Source organism: Ambystoma mexicanum, chromosome 2p (assembly GCF_040938575.1).
Source record: "Ambystoma mexicanum isolate Mex_15411 chromosome 2p, UKY_AmexF1_1, whole genome shotgun sequence".
In the NCBI taxonomy this organism is placed as follows: domain Eukaryota; kingdom Metazoa; phylum Chordata; class Amphibia; order Caudata; family Ambystomatidae; genus Ambystoma; species Ambystoma mexicanum.
In genome coordinates, this window is record NC_090923.1 from 1,085,639,650 (window position 1) to 1,085,656,567 (window position 16,918).

At 46.9% G+C, this 16,918-nt stretch overlaps 1 protein-coding gene across 25 annotated transcripts in view; it reads left to right on the top strand.

The window, feature by feature from the left end:
- The window catches only part of NRXN2 (neurexin 2), a 2,524,532-nt gene that overhangs the window by 1,018,243 nt on the left and 1,489,371 nt on the right, over window positions 1-16,918 (top strand). The gene's annotated exons all lie outside the window — the stretch shown is intronic.

A 16,918-nucleotide genomic window follows, 5' to 3' on the forward strand; every position in this document is an offset into this window, starting at 1 on the left:
ACCCCTCTGATTCTCCTCACCGCCTCCTTACTTCTCTCTTACTCCTCTTAACGTCCTTGCTGTACCACCATCCACTTTTTGTCACCCTGCATACCAACCCCTAATTCCCACAGGATTTGACTTGATTAGACTTGTCAACTCCCCTTAGATAGGTCATTGGGATCCTAACTCAGGGATTATTTTAACTTGTGGGTTTTTGACACAAAGCTTGGTCATTGGTGGCTGGGAAACTGAAATACTATTGTATCATCTGTTTGTTACAGTGTGTGGCTTTGGAATCTCTTTGTGTGTGGTAGCGTTACTTATAAAGGAAGTTGGTGAATGTCTGTGATCGGGGTCTGTGGATTTCATCTGTAATGGTGCCTGCGAACCTCAGGCGTCCGTGCCATTCGGCGGCTGTGTTTCTACTGTATTGCTTCCTGACTCCCATTGAGCTGGGTCCACAAGCTACAAGGCATTCTCTCCAATGCTCTGGCTGTTCTGCAGAGCTCTTAAGATGCCCATTTGATAACAGCGTTTCATTGGTAGGATGGGTTACGCATATGACACTGGAAATGGAGTGTGGGACCTGGGGGAAGCCCCAAATACCATCTACGGAACATGCATCAATGATGGGCAGCAGCCCCTGGCCCCTGCTGCCATCTCAATCCTATCTTGGAGCGCATGACTTTGTCACAGGGGCCATCCAACAACCTATTATACTACGGGCCCATTTCATCGAGGTGTTCTGAGTGACATCATGGACAACTCGAGCTTCAGTATTGCTGTCTATCAAACATCGCTTGAACCCCTTGGTGGAATATATCCCTGTAGTTGACAGCTACCTACATGCTGCCTCCCCAATAGTGTGTGAACAGCAGTGTATATTTTCCTGTAGTGTCTTATAGAGGTTCATCACTATGTCCGTTGGTGGGTACTGAGTGGGCTTTACAGATGTGCAGCATGTCCTGTTGTGGCTGTGATGGGTGGTGTTTAGAAAATTGAACTTCCTGCCCTAAATCTCAGACATCCAGCCGTGCAGGAAACCCTCTGATTGCATTTGTCTATAATCCGTCGGTAACTGTGGGGGATTAACTGTACGCTAACGGGATTGATCTCTCTGTTGCACATCATGCAGCGGGATAAGTGCCGTCCCCAGCTGGACTAGTGTCACCCCATGTCTGCTAAACCATCATCCACGACTTGACTAGCTGCCAAATCCTTTGATGTCTCTACAGATAACCCAAGAGCCCCCCATTTTGTAGGAGTCCACCAGAATCTCCCTAAAATGGATTCCACCGTTGGTAATGGCATAAAGCACCTTGTTTTGTCTTGCAGATATAAGACCTGAGCACTGATGCCTGCTGGCCTGATTCTCCATGCTTTCTCAGAGGGTGATTTTCTACTGGTGCCTGTGGTGCTGAAGTGTTGGTCAGGTGGTTCCCAGAGGTGTAATTCCAGGCTCTGTTTCTAGTGCGGCTCAGAGGCCTGCAAGGAAGATCAAAGAGGTGATATCCCCACATCCTAGTTCCTAAGGTAAGGCAGGGCCTGTTAAGATTAGTACCTGGACGGTACTAGCATTAGATATCCCCTCCCATTCTTCTTGTCTGGATAGCCGATGGATGAGGTGAGGCATAGTGGTCTGCTTCATATGGAGACCATATACCTTGTTCCATGAGTTGCTGCATGGATGGGCCAGTGAGTGGAGTTCCGCTGGTTCCAGGTATGCTGCCTGTAGATATTCCAGAACCTCTTTACTATTGTGCTGTAAACTGGTTCCATGCTACCTGTGGATATTCCAAAACCTCTTTACTATTGTGCCATAAGATGGTTCTAGGCATGCTACCTGTGGATATTCCAGAAGCTCTTTACTATTGTGCTGTAAACTGGTTACATGCTACCTGTGGATATTCCAGAACCTCTTTACTATAGTGCTGTAAACTGGTTCCATGCTACTTGTGGATATTCCAAAACATCTTTACTATTGTGCCATAAGATGGTTCCAGGCATGCTGCCTGTGGATGTTCCAGAACCTCTTCACTATTGTGCCATAAACTGGTTCCAGGCATGCTGCCTGTGGATGTTCCAGAACCTCTTCACTATTGTGCCATAAACTGGTTCCAGGCTGCTGCCTGTGGATATTCCAGAACATTTTCACTATTGTGCCGTAAGATGGTTCCATGCATGCTGCCTGTGGATCTTCCAGAACCTCTTCACTATTGTGCCTTAAACTGGTTCCAGGCATGCTGCCTGTGGATATTCCAGACCCTCTTTACTATTGTAATGTAAGCTGTTTTCCGGGATGCTGCCTGTGGATATTCCAGAACCTATTTACTATTGTGCCGTAAGCTGGTTCCAGGCATGCTACCTGTGCATATTCCAGAACCTCTTCACTATTGTGCCATAAACTGGTTCCAGGCATGCTACCTGGTTCCAGGCATGCACCCTGTGGATATTCCAGAACATCTTTACTATTGTGCCATAAGCTGGTTCCAGGCATGCTGCTTGTGAATATTCCAGAACCTCTTCACTATTGTGCCATAAACTGGTTCCAGGCATGCTACCTGGTTCCAGGCATGCACCCTGTGGATATTCCAGAAGCTCTTTACTATTGTGCCGTGAGCTGGTTTCAGTCATGCTACCTATGGATATTCCAGAACATCTTTACTATTGTGCCATAAACTGGTTCCAGGCAATCTGCCTGTGGATATTTCAGAACATCTTTACTTTTGTGCCGTAAGCTGGTTCCAGGTATGTTGCCTGTGGATATTCCAGAACATCTTTACTATTGTGCCTTAAACTGGTTCCAGGCATGCTGCCTGTGGATATTCCAGACCCTCTTTACTATTGTAATGTAAGCTGTTTTCCGGGATGCTGCCTGTGGATATTCCAGAACCTATTTACTATTGTGCCGTAAGCTGGTTCCAGGCATGCTACCTGTGCATATTCCAGAACCTCTTCACTATTGTGCCATAAACTGGTTCCAGGCATGCTACCTGGTTCCAGGCATGCACCCTGTGGATATTCCAGAACATCTTTACTATTGTGCCATAAACTGGTTCCAGGCATGCTACCTGGTTCCAGGCATGCACCCTGTGGATATTCCAGAAGCTCTTTACTATTGTGCCGTGAGCTGGTTTCAGTCATGCTACCTATGGATATTCCAGAACATCTTTACTATTGTGCCATAAACTGGTTCCAGGCAATCTGCCTGTGGATATTTCAGAACATCTTTACTTTTGTGCCGTAAGCTGGTTCCAGGTATGTTGCCTGTGGATATTCCAGAACATCTTTACTATTGTGCCGTAAACTGGTTCCAGGCAAGTTGCCTGTGGATATTCCAGAACATCTTTACTATTGTGCCGTAGGCATGCTGCCTGTGGATATTCCGGAACCTCTTTACTATTGTGCTGTAAGCTGGTTCCGGGCATGCTACCTGGTTCCAGGCATGCTACCTGTGGATATTCCAGAACCGCTTTACTATTGTGATGTAAGCTGGTTCCAGGCATGCTACCTGTGGATATTCCAGAACCTGTTTACTATTGTGCCGTAAATTGGTTCCAGGCATGCTGCCTGTGGATATTCCAAAACATCTTCACTATTGTGCCGTAAGCTGGTTCCAGGCAATCTGCCTGTGGATATTCCAGAACCTCTTCACAATTGTGCCTTAAGCTGGTTCCAGGAATGCTGCCTGTGGATATTCCAGAACCTCTTTCCTATTGTGCCATACGTGTGTGTATCCTAAGAGTGTGTTCCCATGGTAGATTCCACCGCCTGGTTACTGTCATGGTTGGTTGGGGGCTGGTGAGGTAAACCCATAGAGTGCATTCCCATTGAAGATCCCAGTTTATTATGAGTGGTAAATTCTGGGGAAAAGGGAGTCTCGAACCCCTGTTCCCTATGAAGACCCGGGGCCAGATTACAGAAAATTTGCACTGGTGCAAGTGCAAAGTTGCACGGTATTAGCACTAGGGCAAAGTTTGCCCGATTTTTAAAAACACTGGGACATATTAAAAGACTATTGCAACATGACAACTGCACCTTGGCATTGTATAAGCACCTGGGCAAAAATTGCCTCAGTGCAAGAAAGATACATTTTGGATGCGTTTTTTCACCAGGGCAAAGTTTGCCCTAGTGCTAATACCATTCCGTATTAGCGCTAGGGCAAACGTTGCCCTGTTGCAATAATGCAGTGAAAATGGATCTTTCTTGAACTGGGACAATTTTTGCCCTGGTGCCTCTACCATGCCAAACTGCACTTGTCATGGTGCAATAGTTTTCTAATATGTCCCAGTGGTTTAAAAAATTGGGCAGACTGCCTGAGTGCTAATACCGTGCAACTTTGCACTTGCACCGGTGCAAAGTTTCTGTAATCTGGCCCCATGTGGTATTTGATAGAAGAGGTACTACCACAGTAAATGTGTGCACTTTGTTTATTTCAAGTAACTTAGTGGCCCTACGGCGGCACACCGCCAGTCTTCAACTCAAACCACTTCCCACTGTTTGTTTGACCCACATTGCACTTCCTGGGAGGATCGGAATGTGACAACGTAATGCCACATAGCCTAAGATATCTTTCCTGTGGTGGGGCAGACAGTGGCAGGAGTGTGTGATGTGCGCCTGGGTAAAGTGAGGCAAGGAATCATGGATTATGGCAGTGGTGTGAGCCTGTTGGGTTGCAGGAGGGAGGTTGAGAGGGGTTGTGAGCCCGATGGGGCAGTGCAACAGAGCCAGGAGGGAGGTTGAGAGGGGCTGTTGTCTGCCCGATGGGGGCAGTGCAACAGAGCCAGGAGGGAGGTTGAGAGGGGCTGTTGTGAGCCCAATGGGGGCAGTGCAACAGAGCCAGGAGGGAGGTTGAGAGGGGTTGTTGTGAGCCCGATGGGGCAGTGCAACAGAGCCAGGAGGGCAGTGGTGTGAGCCTGTTGGGTTGCAGGAGGGAGGTTGAGAGGGGTTGTTTTGAGCCCGATGGGGCAGTGCAACAGAGCCAGGAGAGAGGTTGAGAGGGGCTGTTGTCTGCCCGATGGGGGCAGTGCAACAGAGCCAAGAGGGAGGTTGAGAGGGGCTGTTGTGAGCCCGATGGTGCAGTGCAACAGAGCCAGGAGGGAGGTTGAGAGGGGTTGTTGTGAGCCTGATGGGGGCAGTGCAACAGAGCCAGGAGGGAGGTTGAGAGGGGCTGTTTTGTGCTAATGGGGGCAGTGCAACAGAGCCAGGCCAGGCAGGCGGTTATAAGGGGAGATTGGGGGCAGTGCAACAGAGCCAGGCAGGAGGTTGAGGGGGGCTGATGTGAGCCGGGTGAGGAGAGGGAGGCGGAGGAATGACAGAGGCAGGTGGCGGCAGTGACTGACATGAGGCTCAGTAGAGTGAGGCAAAGTAATCAGGGAGGGCAGTGACTGATGCAAGCGTAATGGGAAGTGTGTGGCGATGGTTGGGGGTGATGGGTGGGGGCTAATGTGTGAGGCAGAGGAATTCTACACTAGCGCAGGAGCTATTCCCTTGGCTAAGGAACTTCTGAGGAGGGAGAGTCAGCAAAAGAGAGAATTTAATTTTCCCATTGGAATGCTTTAGGTTTAGAATTATTTTAAGAGGGAGAAAGGTGGAAATAGCAACATTTCTATTAGTAAGATCAGGAGTCTCCTGTCTAAATCGGGAAGGTTGGCATGTATGCAATGGGCACCCGCCCACCGAAAACAAAAATCCACAGTTTCCAACCGCCCAGGGGTCTCCAGAGGTTGGGAGGTATGCGAAAGTGGAAATGACATGGGTTTTGAATGATGCCTCCTTCAACTCATTGGCTGAATTACATCTCTCCAGTCGCTGATAGCTTAACCCTGCTATGCTACTTACCCTTCCGGGAAGCTCTCAAGACCTGGCTCTTCACCTAAACAGGCCCTGTTTTATGGCACTAAGTACTTTTTCATAATGTTTCTAATCACAGTGTAACCAGATGCAACAGCGCCCTGATGGCCCTGGGCTTGTGTGCTTTACAAATGTAAAAAATAAAATAAATAAATAAATAAAATGCACCCTCACCAGAGGCTGACCCCTCTCTACTGCTTCCCCTACCCACCCCAGCTACTAGAGTTGTGAACGGTCACGTATTTTGCGGGACTGTTCTATTTGTATGGGCTTTGTTACGCGTCGCATACAGAGCCTTTGTGGGACGGGTACAAGTCCCGACATTGTTCCACTGAAACAGTATTAGCTGTCGAATGCCTTCCCAGCACTCCAGGGGAACAAAGGTGCTTTGTGTTCACAATGCATTACAATAGGAAATATCATAATGGGTGGCTAGTGGCCCAGCACAGGTGGGCCTGAGGAAGGACTATTGAGGTACCAATGGTGTGTGATAAATGGGAGGGGGTATCACACTGCATGTTGTGTAGAATAAAGGCTGAAGCAAGTTACCTAAAATTGCTCAGCATTTGTTTTTACTGTGAACACAGTTTAAAACTCAAGTGAGATGTGTTTAGGCTTGCATATCTCTGGAGGCTGCTACTGTAATCTTGCATTCAGGATGGGAAAAATAAAGATGTACTCATTCGCTTGTGTTCAACATGTGTTTAAATATCAATATATATATAGTCAGTTTATTTTTTTTTGTGATTGTATTACTTTTCAAGGCTTTGACAGAAAACGAATTATTATTCCATCTCTTGAAACACAAACCTGAAACAAATACTTATAAGATTTATAACTGTACAGATATGTGGTCAGGTACTTAAATCACAATCTGGTTTCATCGCTTAAGTGACGTGTGTGATCCTGGGCAAATCATTGAATCCCACCGTGAATAGAGACTCTAGTGTGCTTTCTTGTAAACATTGAAACTCATGAATGAATACGCACCATTGTGTGCTTTCCTGTGACTACTGACACTAGTATGTTTTCTTGTTAAAAAAAAAGAAACTATAGCCCTAGTGTGCTTTCTTGCCAGCACTGACACTAGTGTGTTTTCTTGTGAAAAGGGACACCATTGTGCTGAATATTGACACTAGGGTCCTTTCCTATTAATGTTGACAGCTGTGTACTTTCTTATAAATGCACACTCTATTGCGCTTTCTTGTAACTATTGGCATGAATGCATGTTCTTGTGACTACTGATAAGTGTGTGCTTTCTTGTGGATACTGACCTTTGTGGGTTTCCTTGTGAAAAGTCACACTAGTTTGCTCCCTTGAATCACATCACTATATTTCACAGATGGTACAATAATCACTCCAAGTAACAGAGATGGTCCAAGGGTTTTTATTGGTATCTTTCTGTGCCCGAGGGCTACCCCGCTCTCCTCTTAAATTGCCCCTCCACCCTAACGCAGGCACCCCTGAGCCCGGATAGTAGATATTGCAGTTTAACCCCCTACAGTCTAAAGCCTGTGTTGTCCTGGGGGCAAGTATAGAAAGGCCAAAAAGCCATTTCTATCTAAGGCTCCCTGATGGGCTTCCTAAATGGCCCTACTCTATGCAAAGGTCAGCGCTCTACACTGTTTTGATTCAGGGTGTCTGTCATGCCCACTCGCACTCTTGCTTTCTACTCAACTGCTCTCTTTCTCCCTCTGCCTGTGTCACACTCCTCCTAGCTCTTGCCTCCACCCTTTCTCCTCCTCCCATTACTACTACTTCCTCCATTTTGCTGCACACTATTCTTACCCTCCTCCATACTACTATACAAACTCCTTTCACCCTGTACCATTGACTTAAACAAGCACTCTCCACACTACCCTTTGCACCCACTCGCCACATAAGCACGCGCACTTACTCTGCCGTGCCAATTCCACTTTAAAGCCAGTCCCTCACCTGCTCCACAAATCTCCTCCACAGTCCGCCGCTCCGTCGCCCATCCTGCTGGTCTCTTGGCCGTCCTCCATCTCCACTTCCGAGCTCACTGAGTGATCCACACTTCCTGCCTCCTCCCTGATATTTCGCCTCCTCTTTGGGATGTGTGGTTCCTTTCCCTGGCCAGCCTGCCCTGTCTCCGCCACCCACGGTGTGCATGTGCACTGGAAAGGCATAAGTGCACTTTCCTCGCACGGGGTTGCCATGGAATGGCCATGGTGTTCCAGCAGGGTAGGTATTCATGTCCTTGTCACAGGGTAGAATGTTAGGTATCCCCATGTTATTCGGCCAGGGGGAGTCTGGATGCTTCTCCCCTTCAGTCTCCGGTGGTTTAGTGAGATTTGGCCTCTGCGGGGGCATTTCAGAGCCTTCTAGGGGCCTCACGATGGTTGTCTGTTGTTACCCGGCTCCGCTCTCTCCTCTAACGCTGCACTTCTGATTTCAGATCTGCCTCTCTCTGCTGGGTTTCTTCTCCAGCCGCCTGATGGTTCGGACGGTTCTTATGTCTGCCGCTCGGGATGTGGGACGCTTATTCTGGTTTCTCGCATTGGGTTTTTCTGCTTACCTCCTGGACAAAATATGTGGTGTCTAGAAAGATTGACACTGGCAAGTGTCTGAGGCAAGACTTGAGAATACAGTGTACTGCATAAGAACATTCTGGAACAAGGGACGGGGTACAGGGATTGGGGCCATCTCAACTGCCACCGTCTACCTCAGGAGTAGGACTGGCTCAGGATGTCACCTTGTTAGGCTTCCCACCCACAGCTGAGCGGGGTTCCCATCCCCTATTGAAACGTGCAGCCTACTAGCCTTGTCACACGTGATACTTTCTTGTTCGTACTGATGCTAGTGTGCTTTGTGGAGAATGCTCACACGTGTGTGGTGCATTCATCAGTGTGCTTCCTTTAGAATGCTGGCACCAGAGTTCTTTCTTGTGACTGTAGAGACCTGCGTGCTGTACTGTGAATACGGATACGACTGTGCTTTCCTGAGAATTGGCACGTGTGTGTGTGTGTATTTATATGAATGCTAACACTAGTGTGCTTACTTGTGAAGGCTGACACCTGTGTGCTCGGCTGGGAACACTGACATCAAGAGAGAAACTGGCTGACCGTTTCAGTGAGAGTGTGAGTCTGCATAATGTGGCGCTCTGAGACAGAGGGCAAGAAAGAGGGAGAGGGGGCCGAGGGGGAGTCTCCGCCGTCTTAATCTATATGGACATATTAACATATAAAGAGAAAACCGTTTCCAGGACAGACGACTGTTGAAAGCCGAGGCCTGAATATTTATACACGAAAGAAATCAATATTTATAGCGAAAAAGAAAGTGATACGGAGACTGAGAGAGGGTTGAGTGCCAGAGCCAGAAGCGACCATAGAGAGAGGGAGTGGGCACGCCTGGACTCCGGGGCCTATGCACACTTGCCAACCCTACCGATTTAGGTAGTAGGCTACTGCTTTTTGTGCAGCCCTACCGCCTACCGATGTTGGTATCTGATCCTACTGCTTTTTTAGACACTCAAGTTGGTTTATGGCTTCACGAGCTACTTCTTTGAAGCCCAGCCCCACAACCCAGAGCCAGCAGCAGCAGATCGAGAGTTATTAAGCCCGTGCTAGGAGGCCCATTAGTGCAAGGCATGTATGGTGCTCTGAGCCTGTAACTGACATGATGTGACTCTGCAGTATGTACATGTGCAGAGGACTTTGGGTTATCAATGGGGCAGCGTGAAGCCACACATTCCATGCCTGAGAGGGAGCTGCCTCTCTGTGTAGTTCTGCAGTCTCAGTGCAGCACACAGAAATAGTCATTAGCTAGGCTATGCTGCCACAGGGTGCCAAGAGTTTCTTGCGGGTTCTGTGAGGACCCCTTCTGCCAAGGTAATTTTGTATTTTACATAAGGAGTTATGAGTTCAGGTTGACTATTTAAAATCTTTCAATAGTGTGTATTGAAAGCTCCAGTGAACAGTGTAACGTCCAAAAGACACAATTGATACACCATTCCTAGGCCCGATTAACATTGCCTTTTCAGCCCAAGACTGCAAAATTGTTTTAAAAATGTCCTACCTATGCAGCAGGCACCAGAAATACACTGTCCATCACATCACCTAGAAATTAGTGCAATCACACAACTGAATGATGTTCCTTTTATCAAACCTGAAGGCTATGCAGCTCCCTCCGCAACCAATCCATTCACCACATGATCTATCTTAGCAGCAATAAAATGTAACTTCCTAGAAGCTCTCTAGGATATCTCAAATGGTTTAATCTTTGCAACAATTGCAGTTAAACACCCGTTTTCCTGAAAGTTCCCTGAAATGTGGGTCTAGGATGGATGGAGACACTCAAGAAGGTGATAAGGGTATAATGCATAACCTGACACATTCTTTTCATCATTTTCTTTCTACTCTCCACACTCAAGAGTACAGTAATCTCCTTCCAGATTTTCATTCATATTTGCTGTTTCAGTTATCTGTAATAGACAACAATGCATCTATTTAAAAGTATATTTGCTGATTTGCAGGTGAAATACAGGGATAGAAGTTGTCATTTTCTCCTGGTGCTTGGCTTATTTCTGGTCGGACATTTTCCTGCAGGGACTGCCAGGCTCAGAATAACCTTCTCTGATCAAAATGGCATTTTATGTTCTTCAGCTAAAGATCATGTGATGCCATTATCTGTGATGTCATCACTATGCTAATTATTATTTAAGCTTAAAAAATCCTACCTCTTTTTGACCAAAGAATGTGAGCAAGTATGCTATGCATGTCAGCGCTATACGCAGCGGCGCAACTCACTCTGTGATATGTTGGTGGGGTTGAGATACCCAACTAAAAAGGATAGTGTGACGATTCGGGCATCGTCACATTTGTATGTACGTTTTAATTGAACAATAACTATGTCCTTCTACGTCTGCGACACCTTCAGATCATCCATAACATTCTCTACATTTGCAGAATGCATCTGCGTCATCATTGTTTACGCGCAAATCCATTTGAGGGAAACTCAAACCACTCGGACTTCCACTGGAACTTTCAAACTTTTTCAGCGATTTATGGCAGAGAATTTTCAAGGGGTCGAAGCGGACAAAGGGCAGCAGAGGAGGGCATACTACAGTCCCACACAGGACCTTATGTGTTTTCTATTTGGAACTCCAGTGCCTGCTCAAGATAGAAACAGAAAAAATACTTTTCCTATCTATATAACGAGAGCAGGCCCTCTTGCACTGGAGAAGTAAGCAAATGTTTTTTTTTCTCTATTTCCCTCATGCTAGAGTTTGTAGTATGTGCAAGTTACTGGAACAAGAAGTAGATTTTTATGCTAGAAACATAAAATTTAGTTTTTCTATTTCTTGTTCTGACTTTGTCTATTTCCAACAAGGGCACCACCTGCGCTAGAATAAGTGTTTTTATATTTATGACCAACAATGAGCAACAACACCACCCCACAGGGCAAACATCTAAGGATGGGGAAGGGACGGACCTTTTGAGGTAGCTTGCTCTCGCTACAAATGCCCCCAAATATTCATAAGATAACACTTGTGTAAAGAGGGTGAACTGCACATATAGTCATGTCCCTTGTGGGCACTCTACGATCACATCCTTTCATCCTCCTAACCAAACAGAATCCGTAATGGGACACTCCAAGCCCCTTCCTCTCACCACAATCTGTAGTAACAATTAATGAGGTATTCTGTTTGGAGAAAGAGCCACGGCTAACAACGTTCGTTCCCTGAGAAAGCTCTGAGACAATTCAGCCAGCTGTATGCACTATATTAACATCTATGGGACAACACTTTACTCTATTAAGTTATACATGGGTGATTTCTTTTATAATGCACATTTAAGAAAATTACTTCTAGGTAACCTCTATTTTTCAGCTCACGTAAATATGACCAAGTGATGTAAAGTACCCAGAAAACCCAATTTTGGTAAAGTGAGTATGTCGGAATGTGGGCCCATGGTTCTTACAATTTAAGTAGTCATCTATATCTCATCCCATCCAATCTTTAGTTGTGCATGAACACATAATGCTGCATAATTGTCTTTAAAAAGCTATGCTGTGTTCAATGAAGCTGCGTTAAAAGCATCCAACCACATGGTAAATCAATGTAGCAAAATACAAATATTATTCATAGAAACATCTAAGGCAAAGTCAGGAACCTTCACTCTGAAACAGAAAAAGAAGTGTGTGTGTATGTAGGCAAAATAAGTAAAAGAAGGCAATCCAGCAATGATTGTGATCCAAAACCAAAACTGTGTAATTCTCCACACCACAATATCAAATACAAAGAACAGAAACATCAGCTGTATGTGCTGAAATCAGCGACTTCCACTAATTTACTGGCAGTAAACATACTCCTAAATATAATGTAGCGATTGTTTGGTGTGCTGTGCTCAGCTGTGCACGTATACTCTATCACTGGGCAATTATGGTAGCTTAGTTCCCTGGGTTGAACGACCACTGCAGAGATGTGTGTGATCTCTATGTCACAAATTTGAATCTTGGTGTGACCATCACACGGTTTCATCCTTCAAAGTCAATGGAATGATTACCATTATGTCAGGTAATAATAGTAGACTGAAGGACGGGTCCTTCTCACAGGATAATGACCTGCCACCAAGTTATGGCCTGAGGCGAAGCCGAGGGCCTTAAGTTGGGAAAGGATCATTATCCAAAGCAATAATGACCCCTCCCAAGGTCTACATGGCTGTTAGCACATTGTAGTAGTAGCAATGCATGACTGGAGATTTCTCAGTGTAGTTCAAAATTGTTCTTTTAAAGTGAGTAAAGTAAACAGACAAAGCGAGTTGGTAAATTAAATGTGGTTTTATTTTGTAGAATTTAAATAACATGGTTGTCTTCGTACGTTAAACATTTGAACTGGGACTTCATTGAACTGGAACAGGTTTAATATGAGCGTGCACTAGGTGTCATGCAAAAGTAAACCGCTTCTCTATACGAAAGTAAAATCATTTTCCTATATTTCTCTTTAGTGTCTTAAATAGCAGGTTGTAGCAAAAAAAGATCCTCCCAGAGAGGAATTGTCTTGTTGAAACAAAATCTTTCCTGGGAGTTGCTTTGTTGTTTCCCTGTCTGCTTCGGAAAACAGAATGTTCAGAATGCAGTCAATACTAAGAGTTATTGACTGCACTGTAAACATTCTGATTGGCCGAGTAGAGCTCAATAAAGATTTTCATGTACTAATACCTATTAATGACATTCATAGACAAAGGTTTGGAGCTTGTTTATAAGGTGTAAACATTTGCTACTATATCCCTGCACATGGCTCATTTTCCCTAAACTGCCATCTACTAGATCCAATGCTTAGGGTGCCCGGATTTTTAAGACAAAAAAAGGGGACAGCCAACAACATAAAAGAAGGACTGTCCTACTCACACCTCATCGCCCCCTTTCGTTCCTGCACACCAACTTCACCTTAACCCCCACCCACCTCAAGCCCCGCCCCCACACCACCCCTCCCCTCCCACAGTATTCCCAGCACTGCTCCTAAATAAAATTCCGCGATTTTGACTGTAGTTAGGCACGTCTATAGCTTAGTAGCTGCTGCTATAATTGATATTTGATGCTTATCAATGTATTCGCTTCCAGGTAGTCTCTGTGGCGCATGTAGATAATGCATGTGTGTGGCAACTGGAAGGTGGGTGGTTCGAGCCCATCCTGAAATGGCAAAATTCCAGTGTTATAACGTTCATTTAGTATATAATTGTTGGCAGATGAAGAAGTCTCATCCCATTTCCCCAAAACCGGAACCGTCACAGTCCCTTCCCCAAAACCAGGATGGGGTTTCCAAATATTTTATTTTTTTTAAACTCTCGGTGACAGAGCATCCAATACTGGGACAGTCCCACACAACCGGGACATCTGGTCCCCCTACCAGTGCTTCATGTTCATCCAGAGACTGGTCTACTGGGCCACGCAGCGGCACATCTTAGCCAAGGGTGGAAATGGGGTATATCCCCACCAGCAATGTGGGGCAGCGATACCCCTTGGATTACTAGACAATAGTAATCTGCATGCAAAGTGACCACTAAAGAAGAGCATTTTCAGTGGTAGAAACATCTAATAATGTTGCCAAGCTGCAGTGCCCACTGTAAACATCTAACACCAGGCCTGCATTAAAACCCTATCAGAAAAATAAGCAGCAACAGAGGTCCTGTGTTGCCCCTCCCAAGATATGTGCTCTTCTGGCGATGAAGGTGCTTTGGCTCCTTTCATTCTGTGTTCTTATGCAACACGGAAGTTTAATGCCTGGCTACAAGGGGCAGAGTTGCAGAGCGACATGAGCATGGGTTCCAGGGTTGGAAGAGTATCAAACGCCTGATTTGGGACCGCCAAAAGAGCTACAGAGAGGGGAACTCAATTCTAACAAGCCTTTGATTGTTGCCAAGTAGTACCATGTTAAATCCCTACAGCTGTGGCTTTTCATTCCATAGCAAATTGCATTCTGGGACTCGTAGTTTTGCTTTCCCCATAAGCTTGGGCACACGAATCTCCAAAGGCACAGTTTTATTGGCACCACGTGACAGACAAAAGACACAGCAAGAGACTTCAGCGTGGGCACAGGGGCCATGGTTGCGGATGTGCCATCGATGCACGCATGCGCAGCTAAACAGAGCCTCCCAAACCTGAAAGCCCGTCAGAAACCGCTAAAGGGGCGAGACACCCATATACTCCTGGCTATGTGCGAGGGGGCGCTGGAGGGAGAGAGCATGTTGGCCAGGCAGGCTGTGAGTAGAGAGTGTCTCTGCAGTGGAATGAAAAATATCATTTAAGCCATCAAAATCCTCAGTCAAACGTTCAGGAGTCAGACATGGGGGGCGTTCCTCAGACATGGTCACCAATCATGGACCCGTGTAAAGCAGATAATGGAGGCCTTTTCTCCCTGCCTGGGCCACTCCTGCCCATGGTGCAGAGGCGGTGCGGTGCGTATGCCAAGCACGCTCTCCTGTGCTCCCGGAGTCTCCCACAATATGTCATTACGACGAGCAATTAATACCGGCTGTCTTGGAGGGTGGGGTGATGTCGGACGGGCCTGGGGTGTGCGGCAGGTCTCACAGGTCGTTAGCATTAATGATGCATTCAGGACAAACGAGATGTCATTAATACCAAAAAGAGTTTATCGATTTTAATCATGGGCACGCCGGCCGCAGCCCGCCATTGCAGTGGCGCGGGGAAGCGCGCGGACGACGCAGAAGTGGAAGTCGACGGCAAATGCCAAGTCATTTCCGGGAGTAATGGAGATGTCCGCGCGGTACAGTGAGGCTCGTAAATTATCGCTCGTCTGCTGTCTCGGGCCCCTCGGCCCTACTGGACGTGCCACATCCCCACCCTGGGAGAAGCAGCGATGGAGGTCGCTGCGACCAAAGGCCGCATGTTGCTCGAGTTCTGTCTGAATTGAGGCTTCGGTTCCGCTGCACATCTTTACCCGGCGCTACCAACACTTGTTGGCCAAGCTGGTGGACCAATAAAACCAAAACAGTAACATTTTCAGATTGAATTATAGTTCTAATTGGTTATTTATAACGCACTTAATACCCAGAAGTTTCTAAGCGCGGACCAGGGGTTCGAACGTGTGTTGCTCCACCTCATGCTGCCAAGGCGAGCGCGTTGCCCCTGAGCTATCCTCCCGAGACTGTAGGTTTGCATGCATGCACATTTCCGTGTTAGGATAAGTCTTAGTATGTGTCCACCCTGCATATCATTTTGCATAGCAGTCTTTCTATCAATCCTCGGGGGAAATTCCACTTGACCCATTACAAATGGTTCCTACTCGATAGCGTCGCTGCATATTGGCTATGGAACATCTTCTGTAGAAAAGTGCAAAAAAGATGCAAAAAAAGGCCAAAGAGATGACACAGGAGCGCACGTGCCTCCCTTCCAGAATCCATAAACCCACTGCAGTAGGCAAGGTAATTGTCATTAGTATAGCGCCTTTCACCATTGGCATGGCCTCAAAGCGCTGTAAGTGAACGCCTTCAGGGGACCAAAGTCCAAGGTATGGGAAATTTGTCAAAGGAGTTCAGAATGCGTGTGTGCAGTTCAGCCAATACATAAGGTAGGTAGGGGTGGCTAAGTCCCTGCTAGCGACCCATGTGGAGCTGGCATGTGGATGGGTGCTGTGAGGCAGTCTGCAGAGCATGCGGGTGCAGGAGACTATGGGCCTCATTACACAGACGGCAGTAAGGGTTTACCGGTACCGATATTTTACCGGTACCGGTAAACCCTTACCGCCTTACTACGAGGTCCCTTTGCGGGTTGGAGAATTTAACGTCTGCTTTTTGCAGGCGTTAAAAACCAACCCGCAAAGGGACCAGGGAGCTAATTACGGCACCGCAATTTGCGGTGCCGTAATTAGCACCTTCCCCATTCCCATTATGCCCTATGGGGCAAAAATGGGAATGGGGAAGGGCAATGGGGGAAGGGGGAATTGCTGCCCCACCAACCTTGGAATAGGGCGGTAATTCCCCTTTCCTCCGAGGCGGTGCCATTATTTTACCGGCATGGACCAAGGTGCTAGTAGCACCTTGGTCCAGCGCCGTCTGTGTAATGAGGCCCTATGTGTCCAGCTAGACCCAATGTTTGTCATGCATGGGCAGCTGCATTCTTATGGCAGAGGTGTTGTGTGATATGTCCTGAAGTAATGTATAGTAGCAGAGGCGTGCGGGCGGGTGGCCATACATTCAGCACCCGTCTTCCATAAGCATGGAGTGTGATGTGAAGAGCTGGGGGAGCCAGAGAACTCTGGGGTAGGCCCGAGCCAAGGGGCCTGGCCTGGTTCTAAGGGCCCGATGCCGGCAGATCCCGGGAAATGGCTGTGCCCAAATGAGGGTAAACTTTAACAAAAGGCCTGTATCCTGGCGCTGAAACTCCCTCTTGCCAGTACCAAGACTGCTGGGGCTTGCTCGGTCACTGGGAGGAAGCAGATGCCCGAAGTGCACCACAAGTTCCTATTTGATGGCATTTATTTCAGCCCTGACAGTGGATGTCTGCGAGTACTCATAGGTTTCGGTACGGGAGGGTAAGGTACTTACTGTGCCCTCCCTCCTCATCAATTTGGTGGTCTGACCTTCAAGAAGGTCCCCACTCA